Here is a 14,689-nt window from a genome sequence, read left to right as displayed (position 1 = left end):
TGGAACAAAATTGGAGCTAAAGAGTCTTGGTTTCTAATTGTCCTCCACCAACCTAGCAAGAACCTCAGCTTTAGCCTAAGGAGCAGTCATCCCAGAAGTTAGATGTGAGCTTGCATGCCCAAAGCATTGTGGAACCAGCTTGACAGTGCTTCTTTACTCAAAGATCTGAGGATCCTCCAGGGATAGAAGTACCAGCAATAACAGAGGGTAATGAGAGTGGAGGCCAAGAAGTTGGTCCAGGAGAATGGACCAGTTATCAAAAAGAGCACATTCTGAGCACAGTCTGCGCAGGTGACTACCCTTGTCGCCTGGCCCTGTCCTCATGAACTCATGTCCAGGGTGAGGAGGCTGTTACAAAAGCAAGGAAAGCTGAAAGGACCATTTTTTAGTAGCTTCTGGGGGACTTAGCCCAAGGAGAAGGAAATGGCAATCCACTCAGTATTCTTGCTTAGAGAATCCCGTGGACAGAGGAGCCTGGTGGGCTGCTGTAGTCCATAGGGTCGCACAGTTGGACATGACTGAAGCGACTTAGCATGCATGCATGCATTGGAGAAGGAAATGGCTACCCACTCCAGTATTCTTGCCTGGAGAATCCCAGGCACAGAGGAGCCTGGTGGGCTGCCGTCTATGGGGTCGCACAGTCTGACACGACTGAAGTGACTTAGCAGCAGCAGCAGCAGAGAGCAGCTGTGAGCCGAGGTGCTGTTGGCGATAGAGATGTTGACGGGACAGGGGTGGTGGCCGTTTGAGCACAAGCGTTAGTTGCTACCCTTGGTGTGAACATGACTTGAATATTCTCCACAGAGAATCAGAAGAGGACAGGAAAAAATGTCAGTTATAGCGATGAAAGCTGGATGACTTAGTGTTATCTCTGTTTCCCCTTAGGGGTTCCAAAAGCCATAAGGAAAGAATTTTGTGTTCTTGAGTCTGTATGTTAGAAGTCCTACAGAATAGGTGGAACTGAAGCCAGAAAGATAGTGTTTTGTGTCCATTATTACTCTCTTATTATTCCCATGTTTGCATGCACTGAGAAATACAAATTTTATTAATTTTACTCCATTTGCTCCAAATAGCACTTTTACTTCCTTGTCCTTCTCAACCTAGATATAAGGAAAGTGTATTTCATTGTCTTTCATACTTGGCCAACCTCAGCTCACTTTGTGCTTCCACTTTCTGACCTGTGTCTTAACCTCTGTACCAGTCTTTCATATTCGTCTCTGGGTATGTCTTCATCTTTTGAATTATCTTTATAGGTATGAGTAAATTGCAAGTTCCCTTTGCATCCTTGTTGTGCTTAGTAGGTAACTTTTCTCCTCCTCCCCCACCCCTTAGGCTTTGAACTTCTTTTCTTGCTATGTATTTTTCAAGAACCAACTTTTAAAATGTTTTCCTCTGAAAACACAACAAATAACGTTACATTGTAGAAAGCATGAAAGTAGAGAATCATCAGTAAGGAAAAATGACTATAACTCCACCACACAGAGACAGTTAATATCAACACTTTGATGTCCTCCCAGTCATTTTCCCATGCATATCTACACAAACATTATATGTGTACATGTGTGTAAGTGTATGTATGTAAATATACACCTATAGTTATAAAACTGGGGTCCTACCACACATGACATTTTGCAAACTTTTTCATCTATCAGTGTATCATGTTCCTTTCTCCATGTCATTTATTCTTCTGAAACCATTATTCTAAATGATTACAAAAATATTTTAAAGCTTTTGATTCCACTGCTAATTTGCTTTCCAAAAAGGAGATGCTAAAGCACTTTCTTGAGCTGTGTTTAAGAGTACCATTGTTGGATTCCTTGCATTCTCTTTTTTCCTGGATTCCCTCCATTCTTATTAACACAGCAGTTTAAAAAATGTCTGCTAATTGCCTAGGTAAAAAATGGAGTGTTATTGTTACAATTTGCCTGCCTTTGATTGCTAATGAAACTGAACATTTTTCATGTTTATGACTATTATAGTTTTTCTTTCATGAATTGTGTGTTTATGCCTTGTCATGCATTTGCAATGGTCTTGTTGGAATTTAATTTCTCAGATGTCTCCTAATCCTCTTCTCTATCAAGAGTCTCAGACGCTGTGATCATGCTGATACCTTATCTGACGACTTGGAAATCTGCCTTCTTCAAGCCTACTGAATGTTTCTGACTGTATCTAGGTGACAATCACACAGTTAAATGGCTTGACCATGTGCCTTGAGTTTCATTTGCCTCCAATAGCTGAGTGATCACATCAGAGTGGTTTACCTTTGCTCTCTCAAGATCACAATTGGCATAGGATTAGCATCACCACCTTAGTGATGCCAGAAAATTGAATGAAGAAGGGAGAGGGAAAATTATTGGAGAGGTTTGGGTATGCGGCAGTAAGCTATGCCTCAGGGGATCTCAGGAAGGGCATCATCTGTGGGCCTTTGGGATCCTGTAAAGAATCTTACAGATTTGGGAAAGCCAGCTGAAGCAGTTGACTGTGGTGTCATGCTCAAGGGACATTTGATCGGGGTAGGAAATCTCAATCCAGAGGGGAGGACTGAGATAAATAAAGCGTGGAGCTTAGGTCATTATGTAAGGTTAGTCAAGGAAGGATGAGGACAAAGGAAGAACAGGACTCAGGGCCTGAGACTGTTAGAAACAGGGCACCCTGGTGAACTAAGGTGGGGCTGGGTCCATTCCTTGAAGCACAGGATTGTATAGGAAGAAAAGACCTCCCTATCTAAGCTAGGAAGCCATGGTCAGTCCTGTCAAAGGGGAAATGTCTGGGGGATGCTAAAAGGAAAGGGGAACACCTTAGTGTTAAAAGTGGGCTGGAACTGAAGGGAGTGGGGACAAAAACATCTTTTCCAAGCCCCCCCAACCACCCTGTGCCATCATCCACTGCCAGGGATGCCCTGCTCACTGACCCTCCCTGTTGCTTACACCCACCTTACCTTCTACTGCACCCTCTGAATCTCATTTTATTTTAAATTAGCTCTTCTATAGCTTAGACTTTTTGCAAAACCTTCTCTTCACCCCTGGCTTTAACTGAAATGTATTCTTCCTTAGAACCTGCTTCCTCTATGGCCCTTTGGAGGAAAGGAATTCTTTCATATTCCACACATCCCTGGGCCAAGGGAGGCGTTTGTATTTCTTCTTGTCCCACTAAACCATTTCTCTTGGATCCTCATGCAAAAGTCTTTTTTCCTTTGAAATATATGTGGTCTGGCTCTGCCACTTCCCCTGATCCTTGACATAAATATTGGCTTACTCAACATTTATGAGGGTTTTGGAACCTAGCTTATAGGTTTATTTTTCATTCCATTTCTTGATTGACTTCAATTTCCATCTAACATTTCCACCTAAAATTCTTTAGCCTCTTTGACTCCGATGACCTTCACCTACTTGAGGCACCCACTGTCAGAGCCTTCTCTACTTCCATTACCTAGACTCTGAATGCTGCTGGAGGAAACTGCACAGCCTTACACTTGATCTCACTAATAGTTGATGGTCTGACCTTAACTGAGTCTTAGCTCATTATTCCTTTCTCCTGCCTATTGTCAGCTCTCTTTCCCACGTCCTGTAATAACGATTCCAAGTTCTCTGACCTTCTCAACTGTCTATTCTTTTTTTTTTTCCCAACTGTCTATTCTAATCCCACTACTACCTTCTGTAAATCCCACCACTACCCTTTCTTTCTGTCTCGTAGGAGACACTGAGGTCATTAGTTGTGACTTTACTCATCTCTTTCCTTCGCTCCTCACTTGCAAACTCATCTGCATCTGACTTTCCTCTGTCCTGCACTCTAGTAGCCAAGTAAAATGTTCATCTCCTGTTTAAAGGTAATTCTCTCCTCAGTGCATTAAATCACATCTTCTTCCTTCCCCAGGGAGCCTCTCCACACATTATTCTTACACCATTCTGTATTCTTGTTCTTTCTTTCTCCACTGATTCTTTTGCCTGGTACCTAAGTAAGTACCTGTCTCTTCCCTATTGAAAATCCCTCTCTGAATGCTGCCCCTTCTTCCTTCCCAGTCAAGCTCTTTCCAAAGAGTATCCCCACATGCTCTGTTGACTTCCTGTTCTGACTGCTCCTCAATTCTCTGCAATCTGACCTCCCACCACATAGTCATCTATGAAAGCATCTCTTACAGAGATCACCAGTGATCTACGTATCAAATTCAGTAGGTACTTTTTGTACTTATATGATTTCTCTTTCTTACTTGACACTGTGATCATTCCTTTTTTTTTTTCTTGTTTGGATGTGTTTTCATTGGTTTCCGCATCACTCTCTCAGCTCTTCTCATTCCTTCTGGATCGTGTTATCCATCACTCTACTCTGAGGAATCTTCTTTGGGATGTTCCCATAGATTCTATGCTTGTTACGCTTTGGCCACTCTACACACTTTACACTCAAGTCTTCTGATGTCACTTGTATGTTGACTCTAGTCCTCTCCTTGAGTATGAGATCAGAGAGCCAGCTGCCCATAGGCAAACTCCACTTGGATGATCCTACAAATAGGAGATGGTACTTAATTCATAACTTTTTCGTGAATCACTGTCCAGAACTTGATTCATCATTTTCGTCTCCAAACTTGTTTTTCCTCCTGTTTATTTTGCATGTGTGCATGACATGACCATTTATTTCTTTACAGTAATAAGAAATGAGATTTTCTGTGCCTGAAAAAGTCCCGTTCTGCTTTACTGAAGGAAAAAGAGGAAAAGGTGAGATGGAATGACTATAAGCTCTAGTTTTCATTATTCTATGGAGATGTCTCCTATTTTGCTTTCACCACAATGGGTGTTGGTCATTACTAATTGTCTACATCTTGCTCCACATCATGTAGATGTGAGAAGTCCAGGTTGCTCGGCCTGAGCAGATGTCCTCATTTCTGTAGTTGAGTGCTTTTCAAATTGTAGAACGTAAAATATTCACCCAAGAAGGGTTTTTTTGTTTGTTTGTTTCTTTTTATAAGGTAATGGACACTATCCATGAAAATTCTAAGACTAAGGTGGGGCTTAGAAATCTGTCCTTTCAGAAGCTTCCCAGGTATTTGTGATAAACATAATTCATAGGCCACATTTTTAGAAACCCTGTTCTAGTATATTGGAACTGCCGATTTGCCATGTTCTTCAACTATTAAAGATCTGTGTCGCTGAAAGTCCTATATAACTGATATGTCAGTGAATTTGGGGATTTGATTCTGTAAAATTTGTACAGGTAGGTCAAACTTGTGACCATATTTACATGTGTCCAAAATAACATCCCACTGAGCTGTGTTTTTAAATGGCATATTCAACTGACTTCTTGGAAGATGGAATGATTGACAGATTTTGTATGTATTGACTTGTAAAGACAAAGTCACAATTCTTAACTTGTCTACTGGGAGAATGGAGCAAAATTTTTTGCAGGTGACTGAATATACTGCTTTAAAAAAAAAAAAATGTCCCCGCCCTCTTGAACCTCCCTCCCACATCCCACCCTTTCCACCTTCCCACCTCTCTAGGTTGTAACAGAGCCCTGCTTGGGTTTTGAGTGCAAGTGGAATCTCCCCATTCCACTGTAGATGAGAACAGAACTTTTTCCTGCTGAGTGTTTTTCAATCTAGATTTCAAAAGCATCTTCCTCAGAACATGCATGTGATGGGTTAATCAGTAACAGCTTGCTCATTCTGTGGTTTGCTCCTCCAAGGCCAGTGCTACCTATGACTGGTACCCTAGCCAAGATACTGTTTACATCACTGTCCTTCCCAAGCTTTGTGTCTAAAAGGTTTTTCCTGCTTGTCAGTGATAAAACTTATATCTAAAAATGAAAGAATTATTCACAGTTTTAAAAATAATTTTGTGGGCTTTTTAGCCAGAAACTTTACAAATGCTCATTAGCTCAATAACAACAACAGTATTCAGGCAAGCAACACTCGTAAACTTGACATAACTTCAAAAATGATAATAGAGTGAGCCATGAATCAGCCTCTAGGAGTTCAGTCTTTCTTTTCAGTTGCTTCTGTTTCCTTTTGCAGTTGTTATAAGACTTTCCAAGTGATTAGTTCTTATGACTTTGCTGATATTTAAATGACAATTAGTCACCTTTGCTATTTGGTGATTGTGAATAATTCGGAACTTCAACTGGGAGATTTCAGTGTTGTTGCATGACACGAGAATATCGTCTGTTTTCTGCATCCAGCAAACACCTTAAAGGGTCAGCAGGAGGGGACAGCAGGGGACAAATGTGCTGTTGCCTAGATTAGTGTGATTCATTATAGGATTTCCCATTAGTGGTGTTTCAGGCAGTGCCAAATTGAAAGATTGGACGTGAGTGCTGTTGTGGGCATGTCATCAGGATCCAGGCAGGAGTTGTTTGTATGTAACTCCAGGCAAGGGAGTTCTCTGCCCTAGAATAGTCCAGTGGTTGAGAGAACACAGTTTGGAGTCAACAAAGGGATAGATTCCGGGCTTGGCTCTGCCACTTATTAGCCAGGTAACTCTGGGCATATTATTGAACTGCTCTGAGCCTCTATAATGTTAGCAATTCTCACAACCAATTTGAGAAAGAGCTCATTAGTCTTTCCTGGCAAAAGGCTGTTGTGAGGTTCAACAGCAACTAGCAACTAGCACTCCTTTATTCATTTATTCACTGAAGGAATTTATATGAGCAGCCTCTGTGCTAGAGGCTAGAGTGGTAAGCATGAAAAATTAAATCATTAACTTCATGGAGCTTACATTCTAGTTGGGGTGACATCGATAATAAACACATTAATATTCAAGGTAATTACAAATTGTGATTCATGCTATAAAGGAATGAAACAACCTGATATGGGTAGGGAGGTCAATTTAGATGGGTTGGCCACCTATGAGGTAGGAACTAAGGCTGAGGATTTCTGGAGATGAGCATATCTGCTAGAAGGTGCCCTTGTGCTCCATGCTTTAGGGCAGTCTCCCATTTATTTCTCACAAAACCCTATGTGGTGAATAGGGTTTTTATTTTCTTTATTTTTCAAATAAGGAAAATGAAGTTTACAAGATTGAACACATTGCCCAAGGTCACACAAGTAATAGGTCAGGAGGGCTGGGATTAGACGTAGTGTTAGTTGTGTTTGGCTCTTTGTAACTCCACAGACTATAGCTCGTCAGGCTTCTCTGTCCATGGAATTCTCCAGGCAAGAATACTGGAGTAGGTAGCCATTTCCTTCTCCAGGGGATCTTCCCAACCCAGGGATTGAGCCTGGGTCTCCTGCATTGCAGGTGGATTCTTTACCGCCTGAGCCACCAGGGAAGCGGGAGTACACAGCTCAAGTTGGGGACCATGACGTGCCGGGGGCGATGCATTTCAGAAGAGGGAAGCGGCCTGGAGGCCGCGCAGCTCATGCAGTTGTGTTATGAATGAAGCACAACAGGCCGAGAGCCCCTGTGCCTTGCCTGAGGCGGAGAGGACATGGAAACCTGGCCTCCTGCTCTCACGACCAATACTTTTCTCAGCCTTCACCACCGTCAACTGGTTTGCAATAAAGGTCTTATTGACCCAGCCAACTACCCTGTTCGAGTCCAGTTTCTGATAAAGATAACAGCTGGCCAATTTTTGGACTCCTGAAAGTGTACAATGGCTTGTTGAAAGCTAAATCAACTTGACAGATTTTGTTCTAACACAGTTCTTGTTTTCTTTTCTTTTAAATGCATACATGCATAATGTAAAAAGAAATCGAATCAGTATATGAAAGAGCATTTTAAAAAGCCTTTTCCCCTCAGAGATATCTCTCCATTGCTCACCTGGATTTCCCCCCCTAAAGTAACCATGATGAGCACATTGTGTACACCTTTCTAGCAATAGTATGTGAATATGTGAGCATATATGTACACATCCTTTTTACAAAAGGCATACATACCTTATTGTGCACAATATCTGTATCTTGCTCTTTTCACTGAACATTACATGTTAAAGCTCGTTCCTTGTCATTATTATAGTGTTGACTCATTCTAATGGCTGCAGAGTATTCTATTATATGAGCAAAGCTAAATGTATGTATCCTATTCCAGTCACTCACTATTTAGGTAGTTTCCAGTCTTTTGTGATTGCAACATGCTGCAGGGAACATCTTTGTGCACACACCAGACAGGTCTCTCTGTAAGACAGACCTGTACAAGGATGGCTGGATCAATGGCATGGTGACTGTAGGCACTGATAGGTACCGCCAAACTGCCCTGTGATGAGTGGGACATGCCCATCAACTGCATGTAAATTTCATCTTGAAGCCAGGTGACCGGTTGAAGAGCCGTCCCTTTGCCTGTGAAGCCGGCCTGAGTTGCTGGGGGAGGTTTCAGATTTCTCTGCTCTGGATTGCTCTGGGCCCCTCTTCCCAGCATGTTTACATCCGAGGAGGGAGGCACCCAAACCCCAGGGAACTCCCTCCTGCTTGGCCCTCTGTGATCGGTTTAGAGCCTCCCTATGCTCCCCTCTTTGAGGCCTGGCCCCAGCTCCTATACATCGTTTCCCTGGGTCATAACCCCTGAGGAATGGCTGGAGGCAACTGCCCTGGCCTAGGGGACCTGGGTAGGCCTTGTTCTGTGGAGTGTGCAAAAGAGGGAGGAATGGGTGAGGGAGAGGGTGGGAAGGTGGGAAAGAGAAAGAGAGAGAGAGATGATCATGAGGGTGAGAGGGGGGAGAACGGGAGAGAGAGAGGGAGGGTGGGGAGGAGGAAGAGAGGGGTTGAATGTTGACACTTCCTTGCTTCTGCTCCCATGCCTATCTCTTCTGGGTTTATTTTCCTTAGATTTTGAACCTTAAAAGAAACTCTAGACCACCGATTCCTCAGTCCTTTTACTCTGTTTATCATCAGGGTCTTTGGGCTGCAGCCCTACCGTCCAGCCTTTTCCCTCACTTGGTGCCGTGTAAACCCATAGGAAGCTAGAGTTGGGAAAGATCCGAGGGAGCCAGAACCCAGTGACTTCCACAAGCTTCTCCTTGGGGAGCAATGGTGTCCTGTGCAGGTGCCTCAGGGGCTTCTGAGGGGGGTTCAGGGTCATGACCTATAATGGAAGATACTGGTGGTCAAACTCCGGACCACTCAGTTTTGCTTTAACCAGAAAGATTTTGATCCAGTTTAGATTATTGGGCTTTTGTGTAATATTATATTTAAAAAGGGCCTCTGCTGTCAAAGAAAAAAGTGTTTTTTTTAAAATCCCACCAGTTTAGTTCAATTTTGTGTTTTAGATATAAAGAAAGTGGTCTGGAAAGGAAAGTTGGCCTATCCAAATTCATCCAAATACTTAAACAATGGAGGAGGGATTTAGAATGCTACAGACTTCTAGTTTGTAGAATAGAGGTATAGAGGACTCCTAGTTCAGTGCCCCTTCTGCTGTAAACCATAAGCCACGTAAGAGCTTGTAATTGAAATGTAGAACCCTCATCAACTCCCTAGGTGATGTAGTGGTTGAAGCCTCTAGTTTAAACTCAACCCAAACCTTTGTTGAAATTTCTATGCTCCTTAAAAAAATAATTTTCACTTTTGCACTGAACCCATCTGGGAATCAATGTGTTGAAAGACTCTCAGAAAAGCTGTTCTCACTGTGCCTATTTCTTCCCATCTAGAAATTCCAGAAGGGGTTGCCATATATCGTATCTCAGGAGAAAACTGTTAAGATCTATTTTCTGGCTATATTCCTATGACTTCATCCATTTCTTCTCTGGAGAGCTTGGAGACAGCTGAGAAGCAAAACTTCAGATCCATGTGAGGTAGTGAAGTCATTAAAATGGAGGGATTCTTTGATATTTTATTCCTAAAATCACCATTACTGAGCTTATTTGTTTGTTCTGACAAATGATGCACACCACAAGACCAAGCCATTTGCAAATTACACCGTAGGGAGTACAGGCAAGAAGTTCATAGAAATCAAAGACGTGAAAGCAAGAGAGTACATTCAGAAGATACACAGAACAGGGAACTTCCCCAGCGGTCCAGTGGTTAAGCCAATGCTGGGGACACGGGTTCAGTCCCTGGTCTGGGAGGACCCCACGTGCAGCAGGGCAGCTAAGCAAGCCCGTGAGCCACAACTACTGAGCCTGTGCTCTACAACAAGGGAAGTCATTGCAATAAGAAGCCCTTGCTCACTGCAACTAGAGAAAGCCCCTGTGTAGCAATGAAGACCCAGCACAGCCAAAAAAAAAAAAAAAAAAATCTTAAAAAAAAGATACACAGAACATATAGGGACAGAGGCAATACTCAAATGTACATTTCTAAGTGCAAACACATCTGAGAAATGGATTGGAAATGGAAACATGCGTATCCTGTAGACGTTTCAGTCTAGAGGATCTATTGATACCGATTCCCTCTGTATTACAGCCCTGGCTGAAGGTAGAATTTACTTAATAGTTGAGATTTTCCTTTGCTTTCCTTCGGTCTCTCCCTGTAACAACCACTTGAACCATCTTTAAAAAAAAAAGCCTCTCTTTGTGGTGTTTGGTTACACCCTTCAAATGCTCATGGGCATTTATTTCCCCCTTCAGGCGTCATTTGGTCAGGCTCTACATATTTAATTCTTTTACTTTTCCCCATAAATGAATATTTCTGGCCCTTTGATCCTCCCCTCTCCATTCAGGAACCAGCTGAACTGAGCTATTGATGGGCTCAGGCCTCTTTTCCTCCAGATGGTGGGGAGTGAGGGCAGGTACGTTCCCAGTACAAGTGCATGGATTTTCTCATTGCACACGGAGGAAGCTGTGGTTTTGGAAGTTATTTGGATGGGGGTAATGAGAGATTTGCACGGGGAAGCAAGGAGCGACAGAAGGTTATATCAAAGGCTTGGCTCCTCATATGGGGCCTTCTGGAATTTCCTTGCCTTGGAATCCCTTCCTATTCCAAACAGGACTGGATAAATAGATCTCAAAAGTCACACACCCGAGCTTATTTACCCTGGCCACTTTCATCCCATCACTTGGATACTGAAAGTATGGTGGGATTGGGTGGGGGTCACACTCGGAGTCCGGTTTAATCTTCCTCTTTCATGGAGGACTAGTGGATCCATTCTGGTGAAAGGTGTTCAAAGTCCAAGTGCAAGTGCACACCCTGATGGCTCCCATTTGGATTCAACCTTTCAAGTGTATATTTGCACAGACATCCATACGCTCTCCTCCTTGCTGCAGCTGTAGGAAGTGGGTTTATGGAAGCTTGCTATTCATTGTGGAGAGTTAGCAGAGCACAGATACAGGCTCTGTAGTTCAGGAACTTCTTCTGGGGCACTAAGCTAGATTACAAATGCAGTTTCACTACTTAATTAAAATAAAGCATTTTCAATGGCAACCCACTCCAATATTCTTGCCTGGGAAATCCATGGACAGAGGAGCCTGGTGGGTTACTGTCCCTGGGGTGACAAAAGCATTCGACACGACTTAGCGATTAAACAACAACAAGCGAAGTCTGTTGTTACAAGAGCTGATGTGTACAGACAAGTGATGCTTATTGCTGGGGTAGCAGTGGGGACATTTTACCTGGGTCCCTGGGCTGAGATGCTGCTGAAGGTCCTCAGTGCGCTGATGAGAGAGGGAAGTGAGGCTGTATCCTTTCTCTCTACTTTCAAGTGTGATATAGTCAAGGACTGATCAAAGTTAAAGGGTAGAAGACGGAATGACACGAGGGCACAAGCAAATAAATGGAAATCAGAATCCTCTTGTCAACCAGAGACAACCACTTTTAAACCCAGAGGTTTTTTTTTTTCATCTAGAATGTTCCCTGGGTTTTCTATGGTCTTCCTCCCAGGGATTAACCTGAGACCAGAGCTGTTTAAGGAAGACATGGAAAACTCCTGGGCCAACATGGGCACTTCTGCCAAAATATATAATATGACAAAAGTGAGTTTAGTCAAATAGCTTTAGTTTCCTAACTGTATTTGTGTCATATACTTTTGAGCAAGTGTGTGTGGAAATGCTGTCTGTAACCACTATGTAACTAATGTACCCACCCTCTTTATAGTCATGGTTCCTCATTTTTACACTTTTCAGGTGTTCATTTGTTCACTCACTCATCTATCCTATTATCCAACAGATATTTATTGGACACTTAGCATGTGCTTGAGATAGATCCTGTCAGGTCAAGTGTAAGCCGTGGACCTCTCTCTGTAGCCTTCCAACTCCGGGGAATTCAGGCCATGCGCTCCACCAGTCCCCTTTGAGCCTCTTCCATAGGGGTTGGTTGGGGTGGGAAAAGCATGGCACAGTTTCTTTGACCTGCCTCCCAAGAAACCCACTCTCCCATCTCCCTAACTTGAACTTCTTATATGGTTTAGGGGCCATCCTCCACCCCCTTGTCTTTAATACAGATTTGATTCATTCTCTCTTTTTTTAAAAAATATTTTAATTGAAGGATTATTGCTTTACAGAACTTTGTGGTTTCCTGTCACACATCAACAAGAATCAGCCGTAGGTACACCAATGTCCCCTCCCTCCTGGACCTCCCTCCCAGCTGCCTCCCCACCCCACCCCTCAGCCTGTCGCAGAGCCCCTGCTTGCGCTCCCTGAGTCACACGGCAGATCCCCACTGGCTGGCTGTTTCACACACGGTGTTGTAAGTTCCCATGTTCCTCTCTCCTTCCATCTCCCTTCTCCCTCCTCCCCTCCTGTCATGTCCATGGTCTGTTCCCTATGTCTGTTTCTCCCTTGCTGCCCTGAAAATAAATTCATCAGTACCATCACTTCAGATCCCATATATATGTGTCAGTATATGATACTTATATTTCTCTTTCTGACTAGCTTCTCTCTGTATAACAGGCTCTAGTTTCATCCGCCTCATTAGAACAGATTCAGATGTGTTCCTTTTTATGGCCGAATAGTACTCCATTGTATATATGGACCACAGTTTCTTTATCCATTCATCTGTCGATGGACATCTAGGTTGCTTCCATGTTCTAGCTATTGTAAATAGTGCTGCAGTGAACATTGAGGTACATGTGACTTTTTCAGTTTTGATTTCCTCAGGGTGTATGCCTCGGAGTGGGATTGGTGGGTCATACTGATTCATTCTTTTTAATGGCTGTAGAGTATTCCATTGTATGCACAAAGCTAAACATATTTATCCCATTTCAGTCACTCACTATTTAGGTAGTCTCCTGCCTTTTGTGAGTACACTATGCTTCAGTGAACATCGTTGCAGATACGTGTGTGCACACACGCAGGTCTGCCAGCCATCTCTGCAGTGGGATGGCTACATCAAGCAGCATGAAGATTGAGGGGTGATAGGTGCTGCCGAACTGCTCTCTGATGAGTGGAACATGCTAACCAACTGTGTGTGAGGGTTTCATCTTGAAGCCAGGTGACTGCTTAATCCTAACCCTTTTCCTGTGAAGTCAGCCTAAAATGCTGCGGGAGGTTTTGGAGAAGCCTTCAGATTTCTGTGCTCTGGATTGCCCAAGGCCCCTTCCTCTTCCTAGCATGGTTACTTCTGAGGCTGGAGGTACCCCAACCCCAGGGAGCTCCCTCCTGGTTGGTCCTCTGTGATTGGTTTAGAGCCTCCCTATGCCACTCTTTGTGAGTCCTGGTTTACCTGGCCCCAGTTCCTATACGTTATTTCCCTGGGTTATAGCCCATGAGACATGGCTTTAGGCAACTTCCCTGGCCTTTGAATTCTCAACCAGGCCTTGGTCTAGGGAGTGTGAGGAAGAGGGAGGAGGGGAGAGGGGAGAGACAGGGAAGGTAGGAAAGAGAGAAATGATGATGACGATATGATGATGGGAGAGAGGAGAGAGATGGAATGTTTACTTTCTCGTTTCTACTCCTATACTAATCTCTTCTGGGTTTTTCTTTAGCATTTTTACCTTTGCATCAGTAAGGTCTTTGGGGTTCGTCACTGCTGTCCAGTTTGCTTCCTATGATGCTCTCCTTGGAGTGCAGTGGTGTCCCATGGAAGTGCCTCAGGAATTTGTGAGGGGGGCTGTTGGAGCAGGATGGCTCCTTGGGAGACTGTACAAATCACCCCCAAATGTTGTCACTTCTTTGTTGTGGATCCTGGCAAGTTACCTTTCTAACTCAGTTTTCTCATCTATAACTGTGGGCATAATAAAAGGCCCACTGAAGGTGGGAAAAGAGATTTAAATAAATAAGGGAAGTGAAGGCATGTTGTAAAGTTCTGTTCAAAGGTCATTTTTTCACAAAGCCCTACTATGTCATTTCCAGTGGAGTTTGTGTGTACTGCTGTGTATTTATTTCATTAAGTGGGAGAGGGTAAATGATCGGTGTCCCTAAAGTGTGATTTTCCTTTTACCTTTTCAGAAACACAGTTTCCTCTTTCTCTCACTTAGAATTGGAATAAATTCATGGACTTGCCTTTGGCCATTAGTCGGCAGTTTCCCCAAGTGGTTGAGGTCCTGCCTTTGCTGTAGGATGCTGAGTGTCTTTCCAGTTGTTGAGAACCCCCTCACCCCAATATTCCCATGAATCATCTGAGCATGAAGGAAACAGAGGGTTGATCTGAAGCCCCTGGGGGGCACCCACTTCAGGGAGGCCTGTGGGTTGGGGAGCCCCAGGGCTAGGATTTGGCTCCCCAGACCATTTGGAGTCAGTCTGTGCCTCAGGCCCCTTCTGTTGTCAGGAGGATGTACATAAACAAACAGAAAAAGGCCATTTGAGACGGTGCAGGTGAAGGACACAGAGGAAGGTGCCAATGTTGGCATCACAAAGACTAGGCTCTTAATGGGCACCAAAGCAGAATGGACACCCAGCCCTC

This window comes from Muntiacus reevesi, chromosome 14 (genome assembly GCF_963930625.1).
Source record: "Muntiacus reevesi chromosome 14, mMunRee1.1, whole genome shotgun sequence".
NCBI classification, from domain to species: Eukaryota; Metazoa; Chordata; class Mammalia; order Artiodactyla; family Cervidae; genus Muntiacus; species Muntiacus reevesi.
The sequence above is the reverse complement of the archived record's forward strand: the minus strand, read 5'-3'. Positions refer to the sequence as shown.